A 13,937-nucleotide genomic window follows, 5' to 3' on the forward strand; every position below is an offset into this window, starting at 1 on the left:
GAATTAGAACCACTGATGTCCGGATCTGGAGACACATCCCAGTTACCGTGTAAAGTGGGAAAACTAAAGAAAAGAAAGGCAGGAGCAGAAGAGACTACAGATGGCTGGTTTCAATGATCAATTACGAATGAATGAATGAATGAATGAACGAACGAATGACTCGGCATGCTACCATTTGGTAAAAAGCGTAAAAGAAAAACAGTGCAGGGGGCACCTGGGTGGCTCAGTGGGTTGAGCATCGACTCTTGGTTTTGGCTCAGGTCATGATCTCATGGTTCGTGAGTTCAAGCCCCACACTGGGCTCTGTGCTGATCTTGCAGAGTCTGCTTGGGATTCTCTCTCCCTCTCTCTCTGCCCCTCCATGCACATCCTCCTATCTCTCTCAGAATAAATAAGCAAACTAAAAAAAAAAAAAAAAAAAAGATAGAAAAACAATGCATATGCTTGTCCGGTTGTGGGTGCTAAAGAACATCTCTGGATGGATACCTAAGAAATTGCTTTCATCAGTTACATGGGAGCAAACATTTTCATCATCTACCTTTTTGTAAGTTTAAATGTTTGAACTGTGACTATATTACCTATTGGAAAAGAAAATACAGTTGCCACTCTGTGGGCCCCACTCTGGAATGGAATGGAATGGAATGGAATGGAATGGAATGCTCCCAGAACTCGGGAGGCCAGCAAGTTCCAGAACAGAGGGAAGAGGTGGACGAGAGCTATCATCCCATCTTACGGTCATGTGGAGGGTTACTTTTTACAGACTGCTTCATTCATGCTGCGCACTCAGTCCTCAGGACAGTCCCTTTCTTTCTGATGAAGAAATGGAGGCCCAGAGAGGTGAAGTGATTTCTCAGAAGTCACACAGCAAGTGGTTGAGCCCGGACTTGCATCCAGGTTTTCTGCCTCCCCCTCATAAGCCTTTTCCTACCTCACCCTGTGGCCAGAGAGTACTGGGGACTCAAGTCACTGCTGTGATATTCTTTTAAATGTTTATTTTTGAAAGAGAGGCAGAGAGAGAGGGAGACTGAGGATCCAGGCTCTGTACTGACAGCACAGAGGTGGGGCTCAACTCACGAACCCCGAGACCATGACCTGAGCTGAAGTCGGACGCTTAACCGATTGAGCCACCCAGGCGCCCCTACGTAGAACATCTCCACCTAGAACATGAGCCAGGCCGCCGTGCTTACTGGTTCAGGCTCCAGCTGTGATGTCAGAGGCCAGCCTCGAATTCTGGGTCCGCCGCATCCCGCCTGGGTGACTTAGGGGAAGTTGCTTATTGGGCCGACACTCGGTCACTTTATCTGTGAAGCAGGAACAAGAATGCCATCCACTTCAGAGGGCTGTCGTGAGGATTAAATGGGCTGAGTGTCAAGAGAACAGTAGCCTGGAAGTAGGAACAGGCCAGGCTTCCCGCGGCCCGGAGTTGCCCTCTGAGATGGCCCCGCTGGGAGCCGTCTACTTCTCAGGAATCTTGCACAAATCAAAAGGAAAAGCATTTTGCATTCACTGTAGTGTTGGTCCTGCACTGTGGGCCTGCAGGCCCTCCTTCTGGTGTTCTGTTCTGTCTCCCTCCTTCTATCCCCACCCTGTCCTGCCCTCCTTGCTTCTGCCCAGCTCTCAGCAGCCCCGAGGGATGCACGGAGACCCGGGACAGACTCCCTAGCAGAGAAAGGAGGCCACACGTGGCTGTCTGCCCCTTCTCCCCTCCGCCCTCCACTCCCACTTAAACATCCCAGACCTGTCTTCTTTGGAAATTATAATCAACCAGAAAAAGGCGAATAGGAAGGAAGAAGGCAACTAGAGGCCAATTTTTCCTCTCCCTTTCTCCACTAAACAGGTTTGACCCACAGCCTTTAGCTAGATAGCACCTCCATACCACGATCTTTAAAAAAAATTTTTTTTTAATATTTATTTATTTTTGAGAGAGAGAGAGAGAGAGAGACAGAGCATGAGTGGGGGAGGGGCAGAGAGAGAAGGAGACACAGGATCCGAAGCAGGCTCCAGGCTCCGAGCTGTCAGCACAGAGCCCGACACGGGGCTCGAACCCACACACCATAAGATCATGACCTGAACTGAAGTCGGATGCTTGACTAAGCCACCCGGGTGCCCCACAACCACCATTTTTTAAAAAACAAAACAAAAGTTTCTCTCTCTCATCTAATGGTCTGGAGGGGGTATAGTCTCGTCTGTCAGTGCCTCTCTACTCCACAGAGTCCTTCCGGGAACCAGGCACTTTCCACCTTGCGGCTCGGCTGTTCGCTAAGCCACCGGCATCTGGGTGTTGAAACCAACCGACAGCTTCCGGGTCTCTGGGCCTTTCGGCCAAGTTCGCAGTTTCGCAGCCTGAAGTGCCGTTTTTGCGACGTTAAAGGGGGTCCAAGCAAGTGCAAGTATACATCCCATGGAAGATAGCTCTGCACACAAAAAGGGGTGCCCTCTCCAGACAGACGCGGAGGCAGCAGCCCCGTGGAAGATGGGGTAGGGGAAAATGGATTTTGGGTGAAGGAAAACCTGCCCTTTCTTCTGGGCGGACAGAACCCTGGAGTGAGGACTTCACCACAATGTCTGGATTCCAGCCGTTCTGGGGGCCGGGATGTCCATGAGCCAGGCACCCAGCGCAGGGCTGTTGTGGTGAAGCCTTCCCCCTGGCCCACAGCAGGTGTGGGTGCCTCTGGGGGTGTCCTCACGTGGGTAGAAGACTGATACCGTCCTTCAAAGGAAGAAAACATTGACAAGAAGAACCATTTCCCTCTTAATTCAGTCTCCCTTTCCCTGCTCCTACTTTATTTTTAAATTAACCTAGAATAGGGGCGCCTGGGTGGCTCAGTCAGTTGAAAGTCCGACTTCAGCTCAGGTCACAATCTCGCAGTTCGTGCCCCGCATCCAGGCTCACTGCTGTCCCTGCAGAACCCGCTACGGAGCCTCTGTCCCCCTCTCTCTCTCTGCCCCTCCCCTGCTTGCGCTCTCTCAAAACTAAATAAAAAAATTTTTTTTAATGTTTTATTTATTTTTGAGACAGAGAGAGACAGAGCATGAACGGGGGAAGGGCAGAGAGAGAGGGAGACACAGAATCGGAAGCAGGCTCCGGGCTCTGAGCCATCAGCCCAGAGCCCGATGCAGGGCTCAAACTCAAGGACTGTGAGATCGTGACCTGAGCTGAAGTCGGCCGCTCAACCAACTGAGCCACCCAGGCGCCCCAAAAATAAATAAAATATTTTAAAAAAGAAATTATTTAACCTAGAATAAAGCCGACTTTTATCTGGTTTTGGTTTTGTGGCATTTAGATTTGTGTAGCTGCCCACCTCCATCAGGGCAGGACAGTCCCCCCGTCCCGACAACCCCCCCCACACACACACACCCTTTCCAGCTTCCCCTTGGGGAGTGGGACCCTCTCCCCACTCCCGGCCCCTGCCTGGCCACCACCGACGTGTTCCTGGAGGTTGTCTTTTTGAATTTTCCGGAGCGACTTCCCCATTCTGCATTCCCACCGACAATGCATGAGAGTTTCAGGTACATCACGTCTCCACCCATGCGTGATATATCAATTTTTAAAATGTCAGCCAATATACTAGACGTCTAGAGGCATCTCGTTATGCTTTTAATTTACACTGCCCTAATGGCTAATGACGCGGAACATCTTTTCACGTGCTTATTCACCATCTGTATGTCCTCTTGTTTTCAAGAGTTTTTGTAGAGCTCCGTCTTCAGCCGCCATCGCCATTGGTGGAAGGGGCCAGAAGCTGTAACCTGCCAATGACTCACATCCAGCCCCACCCAGAGGCTATGTAGAGACCCCACAGTAAGTCTCCTCTTTCACACGAACTCAGGCGTGATCCTAAGCCCCACCTCTCACCTGGGAAACTGCAAGGAAGGGTACATTAGGAGCGCTGTGCCTGGAACAGAGGACAAAGACCAAATGTATTTCTTATTACACCCTGGTACAGACTTTTGATGATGTCCCCACTTCCTTTGTCCTAGCTACGACTTTCACCCTCAGACCAGACTTTGTGTCACTTCTAAGGGAGGAAGAAATGCTGATTTTATAGGAAAGTCAAAGACGGCCATTCATTTGCTTCCTGGGAGAACAGATTGTATTTTGCCCGAGGAATACGACAAACTCCAATTTGCTTTCTTTTACTCACTATGGAGTTGGTAAGGGTTTGTAAAAAGATTCACAGGCAAATGAATGCTCTCCACTAGCTAGCTCCCAAGGCCAACTCGTGTTCACTCTGACAGCAAAACGGTCTGACTTAGCCTGCAAGATATTACTTATCCGTTTGAAGCCTGTTTTTTTAAAGGGTCAGAGAACTTGCCAGAACGCGCACACACATCATTTCTTCTCAAGTGGAGTGGGAATTCATCTTGTCTCGTTCTGTGATTGTTGGGTCTGGATACACTCCCTGCCTCCCAAATCTCTGGATTCTAGAACGGGCGAGGTGACTCAATACCATACTAAGAGCAACGAAGAAGGTGGAAGGGGGGGTCCCCGGTTGCACGGATCTGACCAGCGCCAGGAGTTGGAACGCCTTCTCCCCACTGGCCTCCCTCCTGGGACTGGAGACCTCACTGTCCTTCTGCCCCTCCGCTCCCAGGGTCTCTAGCCTTGCAGCTAGACCCTCAGCCGAGAATTTGACTTCCTCCCGCCCCACTTTGCCGCCTGTTAACTGGCAACTTTGCTATCTGACCTGCCCATCTCGTGGAATGATTTCCAGACACAAATGAGCAAGCACAGAAAATATCTGGAAAGCTACTGCCCAAACTGGCTCCTCTAGGGAATGGAATGGGGTTAAGTGGAGAAGGGGGGGTGGGCATCAGGGTGTCTTTCATGTTCAAACAACTCTGGTCTTGTTTCAAAATTTTTGAAAGTATGAATTCCTCTTGTGATGAAAAGTTTGTGGATGTTCACAGTGATTAAATGCACTAACATAATAATGTATCTCTCCGTCTGGGGGTGTCCTTGAGATCAGACAGGATGGGGATCTGGGTTCCAGGGCAGGTGGCAGAAAGAGAGGGCGTGGCTCCACGGTGGCTGTGAGTCGGCCCCTCCCTCCTTCCTCTGAACCCCAGATACAAGACATATGTTCCTCCCTGGGTATCTGGCCAGACCAGGCTTCAGGCAAGAGCCGTGGTGCCAGAGAGCGGGATGCTGCAGGACAGAATGGAGTCAGCACAGAGCACATTAAAAGAAAATCAATCGCTGGGGCAGCAGCCCACCCGAATGGGGGGCCGGGGCTGCCACTGTCCTCCTAAAGAGCTAGCTTGTGGAGCTGGGGTTCTGGGCATGCTGGTGGCTCAGCAGGCGGAGGCCGGCCTGGGCCAACTGTATTCGGTGGCCAAGGGCACAGCCAGGGCCTGGCACACCTTCACCGGACAGCGAGGAGGAATGGGGCCGTGTGCATTTGTGCTTGTTTATTTATGTTTGGAGCTCCTCGCCCGTGGGTGTGGGTGCTGACTTCCCCGTGTGCTTAGAACCCACCCAGGAGAAGCCCTCCCTGGCTCACAGCCCCTCCCAGGTCTGGGAAGGTGGCTGGGGGCGGGGGGGGGGGGCATAATCCATGGGGAACCTAGGATATTCAGGGAAAAGGGACCACATAAGGAGACCGCCACTGTGGTGGGAGGGGAAAGAGAGGAAGGAATGGCCAGGAGCCCAAGTTGCTCCAGCTAGCTGCATAAACCAGGTCACTTTAACAGCTGAGCTCAAGTTACAGAGGCTCTCAGCCCCCTCTGCCTGGGACACAAGGGACCAATGGTTCTCTGCTTGAGGCTGTAGCTGCTCAGTGGCCAATGGTGGACTCAGGGTGGTGGGGGTGAGGAACGACCTAGGCCCTGAGTCAGCCCTACCTCAGACCCCAGCCCCACTCTTGTCCTGAACAAGCCCCACCTGTCAAGTTGGGAGAGACACCAACACATCCCCTCCAATGGGCTGTCTCTTACTCAGAAGAAGAATCTCTTCTCTCCTCCAAGAGCCCAAATAGAAGCCCAGACAGAAACCACCTCATACAGAGAGCGGCCCGAGGACCTCCTTCATTCAGGGCCTGGCAGTCTTCTGTAAAAGGCCAGATGGCCACGTCTTCTACTTCGTGGCCAGGGTCTCCATCACAACCACTCAGCTCCGCCAGGGTAGGTTGAAAGCAGACCACAAATATGTCACCAAATGGGCATGACTTGTGCTTCAATAAAACTTTATTCATAAAAACAGACGGCGGGCCAGATCTGGCCTATGGAGTGTTTGCCATTTGCCGACCCCAGCTGTAATTCACCAGACCTTTACCAGGGCAGGTCTGAGCAGCCTTTAGGGTTAGCTGTCTTTCCTAAACTCTCTAAACCTGCAGTGGGGTAGCCAAGGTTCCTGGAGCCTGGCTGTCACCACTGAAAAGAACAGGAGGAATTTGGCGGAGGTGGGGGGAGGGAGCAGGGGGAAGCAGATGTTTGCTGATCGGACTTCCATCCCCATCCCCTGTAAATGACTTCACCTTTGCCCAATTTTTTTTAATTACATTTATTTATTTTTGAGAGAGGAGCGAGACAGAGTGTGAGCTGGGGAGGGGCAGAGAGAGAGAGAGAGAGGGAGACACAGAATTCGAAGCAGGCTCCAGGCTCTGAGCTGTCAGCACAGAGCCCGACACGGGGCTCTGGGCTCGGATCCACAAATCATGAGATCATGACCTGAGCTGAAGTCAGACATTCAACCGACTGAGCCCCCCCCACCCCGGGCGCCCCACCTTTGCCCAATTTTTAAGTTAAACATGAACAGATATCTCCCCAGTGAGCATAGTTGTGGCTCCATAAATCATCGAGGTAGGTATGATGCAGAGAGGAACAAGGAGTGATGTGTTTCCAGGGGTATGTGAGTCTAGAGAACTTGCTGGAAGCCTAGGGAGGGGCGGCTGTGGGGGGAGGAGGAAAGGGGGAGGGAGCAGGGCCCAGGAGCCAGATATGTCCACCTCGCCGGGGCTCAGGGTCAGGCTACAGTGGGAAAAACAGGGTTCCGGCTCAGAGCTGCTGCCACTTACTCACGAATGACCTTGGGCAAGTTACTTAATCTCTCTAAACTTTAGTTTCCTTGTTTTATAAAATGGAGATAAAAATAGTACCTGGTTCCTGGAGCCCCTGAGGTTTAGCTCAGATAACACGCGGAAAGCACTGAACACAACACTTAACGTGTAAGGGCAGGGCCGGACCTGCTGCTTCGGCTGCTGGCGGACTCACTGGCACCTTCCACGGGTCAGGCCTGTGCTAGGAACCGCTAAGTGAAACCTTACTTAATACTCAAGACGACCCTTTGAGGAGGCTTCTATTACCCTGTTAGAGGAGAGGCAACTGAAACTCAGAGGAGCAATGCCTTGCCCAAGGCGCACAGATTTAGCCACAGCCACAAGGAAAACGTGAAAGCACACATCCAAGAAGACAAGGGTGGAAGTGGGCCAAGAAACTCGGGAATCTCCTCGGATTCGGTTGGGATAATCGCCGTTTTCACTTTCTAGAGGAAGGGGGGGGGGGGGCTGTGGCCCCTGCGTCACCATCTCAGTGGGAGGCCTGTCTCTCCTGCACCTGCCCTCCTTGCCCAGTGGAACCAAGTGTCCTGGTGGGAAGGTTCTTTGGGGGTTGCTGGGTGAACATGCCATGTGGCCGTGTCCCGACTTAGCTGGTATCTCTCCAAAACTCACGTTCGCCTCAACCTCCGAACGTGATCTTATTTGGAAATAGGGTCTTTACAGATATAATTAAGGTCAGGATTGAGATGAGATCATACTGCATGGAATCGAATGACAGAGTCCTTATAAGGACTGAAAAAGGAGACGTGGGGACTTCGGTGGGAGGCCACTTGAAGACGGAGGCAGAGATAGGAGTGATGCGTCCTCAAGCCAAGAGTTGCCCGCAGCCAGCAGAGGCTGGGACAGGAATGGAATGGGTTCTCCCTCAGAAGAACTCAACCCTGCTGACACCTCGATCTTGGACTTCTGGCTTCCTGAGCTGGGAGAGAATCAGTTTCTGTTCTTTGAAGCCCCCGAGTGCGTGGTGATCGGTTGCCGCAGTCTTGGGAAATTAACACGCCACAGGCGAACTTTTGCGGATGGCTCCCAGTCACACTGGTGCCACCCCGAGTCCCCAGGGACGCTAGTAGGACGGGAGAAGGGGCAGGGAGAGGATGCGGGAAGGGGGAAGCTGGAGGGTGGCACTTGGTTTGGAAAGCCAGGGAGTGTGCTGGCTTTAAGGGGGAGTTTTAGAGGAGCAGCTGCCCGAGCCAGGGAGAGGGTCGAGGTCAGAGAATAAGCAGGAGAGGCGAGGCTGGCGGAGGGCAAGGCTCCATGTCCTCTGTGCCTGAGACAGCGCTGGTGACAAGGTCTCTGTTAAAGAGCTAGAGCCGAGGCAATGAGAGGACCCTCTGGTCAGCTCCCTGTACAACTTCCAGTGGCCCTCCCGCCCCCACGTCGAGGCCTGGGCCCGCCCAGCTGTCCACCAGACCATCCGAAACCACCCCGCTGAAGCCATCCACCTGCTTGGTCAGAGCTGTGTCAGGATGTGGGAGGGAGGCCAGGCTGGATGCTGGCCACGTATAGGCCTCTATATCACAGCCCTGACCTTGGTGCCCAGGGCCTGGTTCACATTCCTGTTGCCCAGAGCAAACCAGCAGCACCTGGGAGACCGGGGGAGGGGACGAAGGCCGCCTAGTGGCTTTTCAGTGGAGGGGCTTTTCCTGTCCCTGCACTCCAGTCAAAGCTGGGCCCTCTGTGCTGTCACAACCACAGCCCATCTAAACTGGGGAGCTCAGGAGCTGCCGCGCCCCCCCTCCCCCCCCTCCCTCGTATCTGGGCTGCTTTGCCACGCTCTTGACCGTCAGAATATGGCAGAAGAGACGCTGAGCCAGACCTCACCCAGCCCTTGACAGGCCTGGCATTGCCACCAGCCCTTGGGATCACGAATTGCCACTTGAGAAGCCGGGGCCCTATGGCTGGCGAGAGAGGCCCCACAGGGGAGCCCTGCCGAGCTGCCATCTGGGACTGTCAGCTGGGTGGGGCCTTCACACAACCACAGCCCCAGCTGCTGCCTGAGAGACTAGTAGAGACTTAGAGACGAACTCCACCACCAGCGGGGAACCGGCCAGTTGAACCCTGTTGACCCACAAAACCATGAGAGATAAAAATAAATTGTTTTAAGTCACTAAATTTAGAGGTGGCTCATTGACAGAACCCTTAATGATAGGTGTACTCGGAAAGATTCGTCCCCTCATCCCCGTCCCCAGGCTTATTCGTGGGTGACCTTTGGCACTAGCTCCTCCCCACTCCCAAGCCCGCAGTCCCTCCTTGATGATTTGACCCCATGGTCTCCGTGCTCCTCAGTGGTGCTGCTCTTGCTGGGATTGAGAGGAAAATTTTACACCAAAATCAATGAATATGGGGCACCTGGGTGGCTCAGTCGGTTGAGCGTCCAACTTGGGCTCAGGTCACGATCTCGTGGTCTGTGAGTTCGAGTCCTGCGTCGGGCTCTTGGGATTATCTTAGCAAGCAGTCCAGCACGTTGAGCCTCGTTTCACCCATAAAAGTAGCAGGCAGGCCTTATTCCTTTTGCTCTAGAACACGAAGCTACATAAGATCACACAAATATGAGTGACAGAGCCAGGGCTCTGCATCTGTAAAGGGAGAGCTGGTGTGAACCTAGAGGGGGCTTTTGTGACTGCCTCCAGGGACGAGCACAGTGGATGTGACCCTCGGTGATGTTGGAAGCTGAATCACAAAACGAGAGCTCTCTGCCTCAGTCTCCACGAAGCAGTCAGACCTCCCCACGGCTGCCATGCTGTGAGGAAGCCAAAACCAGCCCACATAAGGAGGCCACACGGGGAGGCCTTGAGGCCACAGCGAGAAAGATGCCTGCTTGCCCCCCCACCCCACCCCCACCGGCTGCCTCAGCTCCACACTGTTCCAGCACCGTCGCTATTCAAGCCAGAACAGCGCAGCCAAGCCCTTCCCGAATTCCTGACCCAAAGAAACCAAGACAGAAGAAAATGGTGGTTGCTGTTTGAAGTCACTAAATGTCAGGGTTATTTGTCAGACGGCAATAGCAGAGTTGGTTGGGGGGCTGGTCTCCCCTCTTTGTCCTAAAAAACCCTCAGAATATGACCCTATTAGGAACAAGGGCTTGTGGGTATAATGAAGATAAGGATCTTGAGATGGGACCATCTTGGATTAAGGTGAGCCCTACATCCAATGGTGAGCGTCCTTATAAGAGATGGGAAAGAAGTCAGAGGCAGAGGCTCGAGTGATGCGGCCACAAGCCAAGGGACACCGGAGCCACCAGAAGCTGGAAGGGTTAGGGAAGGATCGTCCCCCTTGAGGCTTCAGAGGGAGTGTGGCCCTGCTGACATGTTGATTTGGGACTTCCAGCCTCCTGAGCTGTGAGTGTTCATTCCTGTCATCTGTAGACATCTGCAGGGTTAGGCAGCCCTAGGGGACTGATGGGACCATAGATGCTGTGCAGAATGTGCTGCTCTCTTGACCTTGTTTTTGATGGCTCCTGAATCAGGTGCAGAACTGATGACAGAAGTGCTCCCTGGGACGGGGGGAGGGGGACAAGAAGAACAGGAATTTTCTGATCAGGACTCCTCAGATGATGCACCTTGCCCACCTGTGGGCCCCAGCTCGGGGGAGGCCCAGAGCAGATGGCAGGAGGGTGGAGGCAGGAAGTGAAGCAGCCCCCGGCCGTCAGGCATGCTGTCTCCACCCCAGCTCTTTACAGAAAGGTCTGCCTTTTTGTAGGACAGAGGCAACTAGATACTCAGCTGGTTAAGTATCTGACTTCAGCTCAGCTCAGGTCATGATCTCATGATTCGTGAGTTCGAGCCCCGCCTCAGGGTCTGTGCTGACAGCTCAGAGTCTGGAGCCTGATTCAGACTCTGTGTTTCCCTCTCTCTCTCTGCCCCTCCCCTGCTTGTGCTCTGTCTCTCTGTCTCTTAAAGATAAATAAACATTGAAAACATTGTAAATAAATAAACACTGAAAGAAAGAAAGAAAGAAAGAAAGAAAGAAAGAAAGAAAGAAAGAAAGAAAAGGCAGGCTCCCATAAGACAAACCGAAGCAGGAATGTCTTGTCGGGGGTCTCAAGTTTTTGATCCTAGAGTTCGGGTTACCTCCCTACAATCCTCAGATTTCAACTTTTTGGCAGTGTGTACCCACAAAGCTTTCCCTCAAAATCTTGTGTGGCTTTGGGACTAAATCACCAGTTGGCATGCGATGCTTTACAAAGGCAGGGACACCGCAGCGGCCTCGGGTCTTGTAAAAGGGACTACAAACTTCAGGGCTGGCAAGGGTCAGGCAGGCAGCATCAGCGAGGGAAGGAGGCTGAGTGTGCGGGGCAAGAGGGACTGGTGGGGAGTGGGGCAAACCGAGTGCTCTTGCTGATGATCGCTGTGGAGGAACGTGGACCCTGAGCTGCCACATCTTCCAGTTTTCTTTTTTTTCCTTCTAATATTTATGTATTTATTGAGAGACAGAGACAGAGCGTGAGTGGGGGGAAGGGCAGAGAGAGAGGGAGTCACAGATTCAGAAGCAGGCTCCAGGCTCCCAGCTGTCAGCACAGAGCCCGATGCGAGGCTTGAACTCAGCAACCATGAGATCATGACCTGAGCCGAAGCAGGACGCTTAACCGACTGAGCCACCCAGGCGCCCCCGTCTTCCAGTTTTCTAAGAGAAGCTGGAAATCCAGATTTTCATGTAAAATCTGATTGAAAAAAAATTTTTTTTAAGTTTACTTATTTGATGTTGGGGATGGAGGGGAAGAGAGAGGGAGAGAAAGAGAGAGAATCCCAAGCAGGCTATGCACTGTCAGCACAGAGCCTGATGCAGGACTTGAACTCACAAACTGTGGAAATCGTGACCTGAACCAAAGTCAGACACTTAACCGACTGAGCCACAGGGGCGCCCCTAAAATCTGATTTTTAAATTGTAGTAATCCGTTCAAATTTAAAGCATCCGGTGGCTAAAACAACATTTCTGTGGGTCAAACTGGGCGTGAGAGCTGCTGTTGTGACTTCTGCCTTTGTGACCTTCCAGCTCAGCCAGGCACTGAGCTTAAATCCTATCTCTGCTTCTTCTCTCCTGGATGCCCTCCCACCCTGGTTCCTGGCTGGCGTGGAGTCCTTCCTCCCTTGTCTTTGTTCCCATGGCACCTCGTGCACTTCTGTAACTCCTATCAAGCTGTATCTCAGTGACTGGTTGGCATTATTCTTGCTGATTCAATTATAAATGCTTGGGGGCAGGGACCGTGATTCAGTTGCCTTTGTACCCCGTGCCTGGCACGCTGGGAATATCCAGTAAGGATTCACTGGAATGCACCTGGCAAATTCAGAGGCTGTGGTGGGAAGAGGAGGAGAGACTTGCTGGAGGTCACCTAGCTCACGGGAGGCAGAGCTGGGACTCGAAACCACTTCCTAGCTCCATTTTCCTGACACACATCGCCGGGTGCCTGGCTTGGCCAAGGAGCCAGTGGGTGCCAGGAACAAGGGGGCTGAATGGTGTTTCTTGGCAGGGTCCCAGGACTCCACCAAGAAACAACCGTTAGAGCAACAGTGGCTTCAGGAACAGGGAGGGAGACGTGGGCCGCAGAGATGTTTGGGGCAGTCAGGTGAAAAAGGTGTGGGACAGAATCAGCCTCGGGGGCATGGCGCGTGCAAGAGAGAATCTGATAGAGACAAATAGGTGGCTAGAATCCAGAATCCACTGGGAAGTATGAGGAAGTTCCAGTGAGAGACAGCAGCCTGGGCTTGGGAAAGTGGCCAGGACACCAGGACTTTCAAAGTGAACTAAAGGCTGCCATCATGATGACAATGGCCTCCAGCAGGAGAGCCAGTCGAACATCAGCTTCCATTATCACCATTTCGGCTGCGATTGAAGACAATATGGACTGACGGTACGACACGTGGCACAGGGCATGTTGTGTGATGGATCGCACCCCCTCACCTGCCTGAAGAGGTGTTGATGTCCCAATTCCCATACCTGCGAATGTGACCTTCTTTGGAATTAGGGTCTTTGCAGATGTAATCAAGTTAAGATAAGGTCCTACTGGAGTAGGGTGGGCCCTAAATCCAATGTGACTACTCTCCTTATAAGGAGGCCATGTAAAGACACACACTGGGAGGGCGCCTGGGTGGCTCAGTCAGTTAAGCATCCAACTTGGCTCAAGTCATGGTCTCACAGTTTGTGAGTTCGAGCCCCGCATCAGGCTCTCTGCCATCAGCACAGAGCCTGCTTCAGATCCTCTGTCCCCCTCTCTCCCTGCCCCTGCCCAGCCCACGCACATGCTCTCTCAAAGAAAGAAAGAAAGAAAGAAAGAAAGAAAGAAAGAAAGAAAGAAAGAAAAAAGACACACTGGGAGAGACCGTGTGACAACAAAGCAGCGATTGGAGTGAGGAAACTCTAAGCCCAAGATTGCCACCAAGAGCTGGAAGAGACAAAGAAAGATTCTTCCCTGGAGTCTTCAAAGGGAATGTGGCCCAGTGGATATCTTGATTTGGGGCCCCTGGCCTCCAGACTGGTGAGAGGATATATTTCTCTTGTTTAAAGACACCCAGTCTGTGGTACAATAGCCTTAGCAAACTCCTACAGCATGCTTACATCTATTCTCTGACTTGATTCTCCCGACCACCCTGCTGGCTGCTCTCTGTCACTATCTGTGATAGCCAACCTCCAGGATGGCTCCACTGGCCCCACCAACTTGGTATCTATTTCTTTGTGTATTTCTCTTCCACGCGGAAGAGGGCAGACCTGTGTAACCGATAGGATACTGTGGAAACGACCGTGTGTGCCTTCCATGGCTAAGTTCAGTTTCTGCTTTGCCTTCTCTTAGAGTAACCGCACTGGGCAAAGCCTACAACCGTGTCCTGAAGCCACTCAAACAGCCTGTGGAGAGAGGTCTACGTGGAGAGGAACTGAGACGTCCAGCCA

This window comes from Felis catus, chromosome E1 (genome assembly GCF_018350175.1).
Source record: "Felis catus isolate Fca126 chromosome E1, F.catus_Fca126_mat1.0, whole genome shotgun sequence".
Taxonomy (NCBI): domain Eukaryota; kingdom Metazoa; phylum Chordata; class Mammalia; order Carnivora; family Felidae; genus Felis; species Felis catus.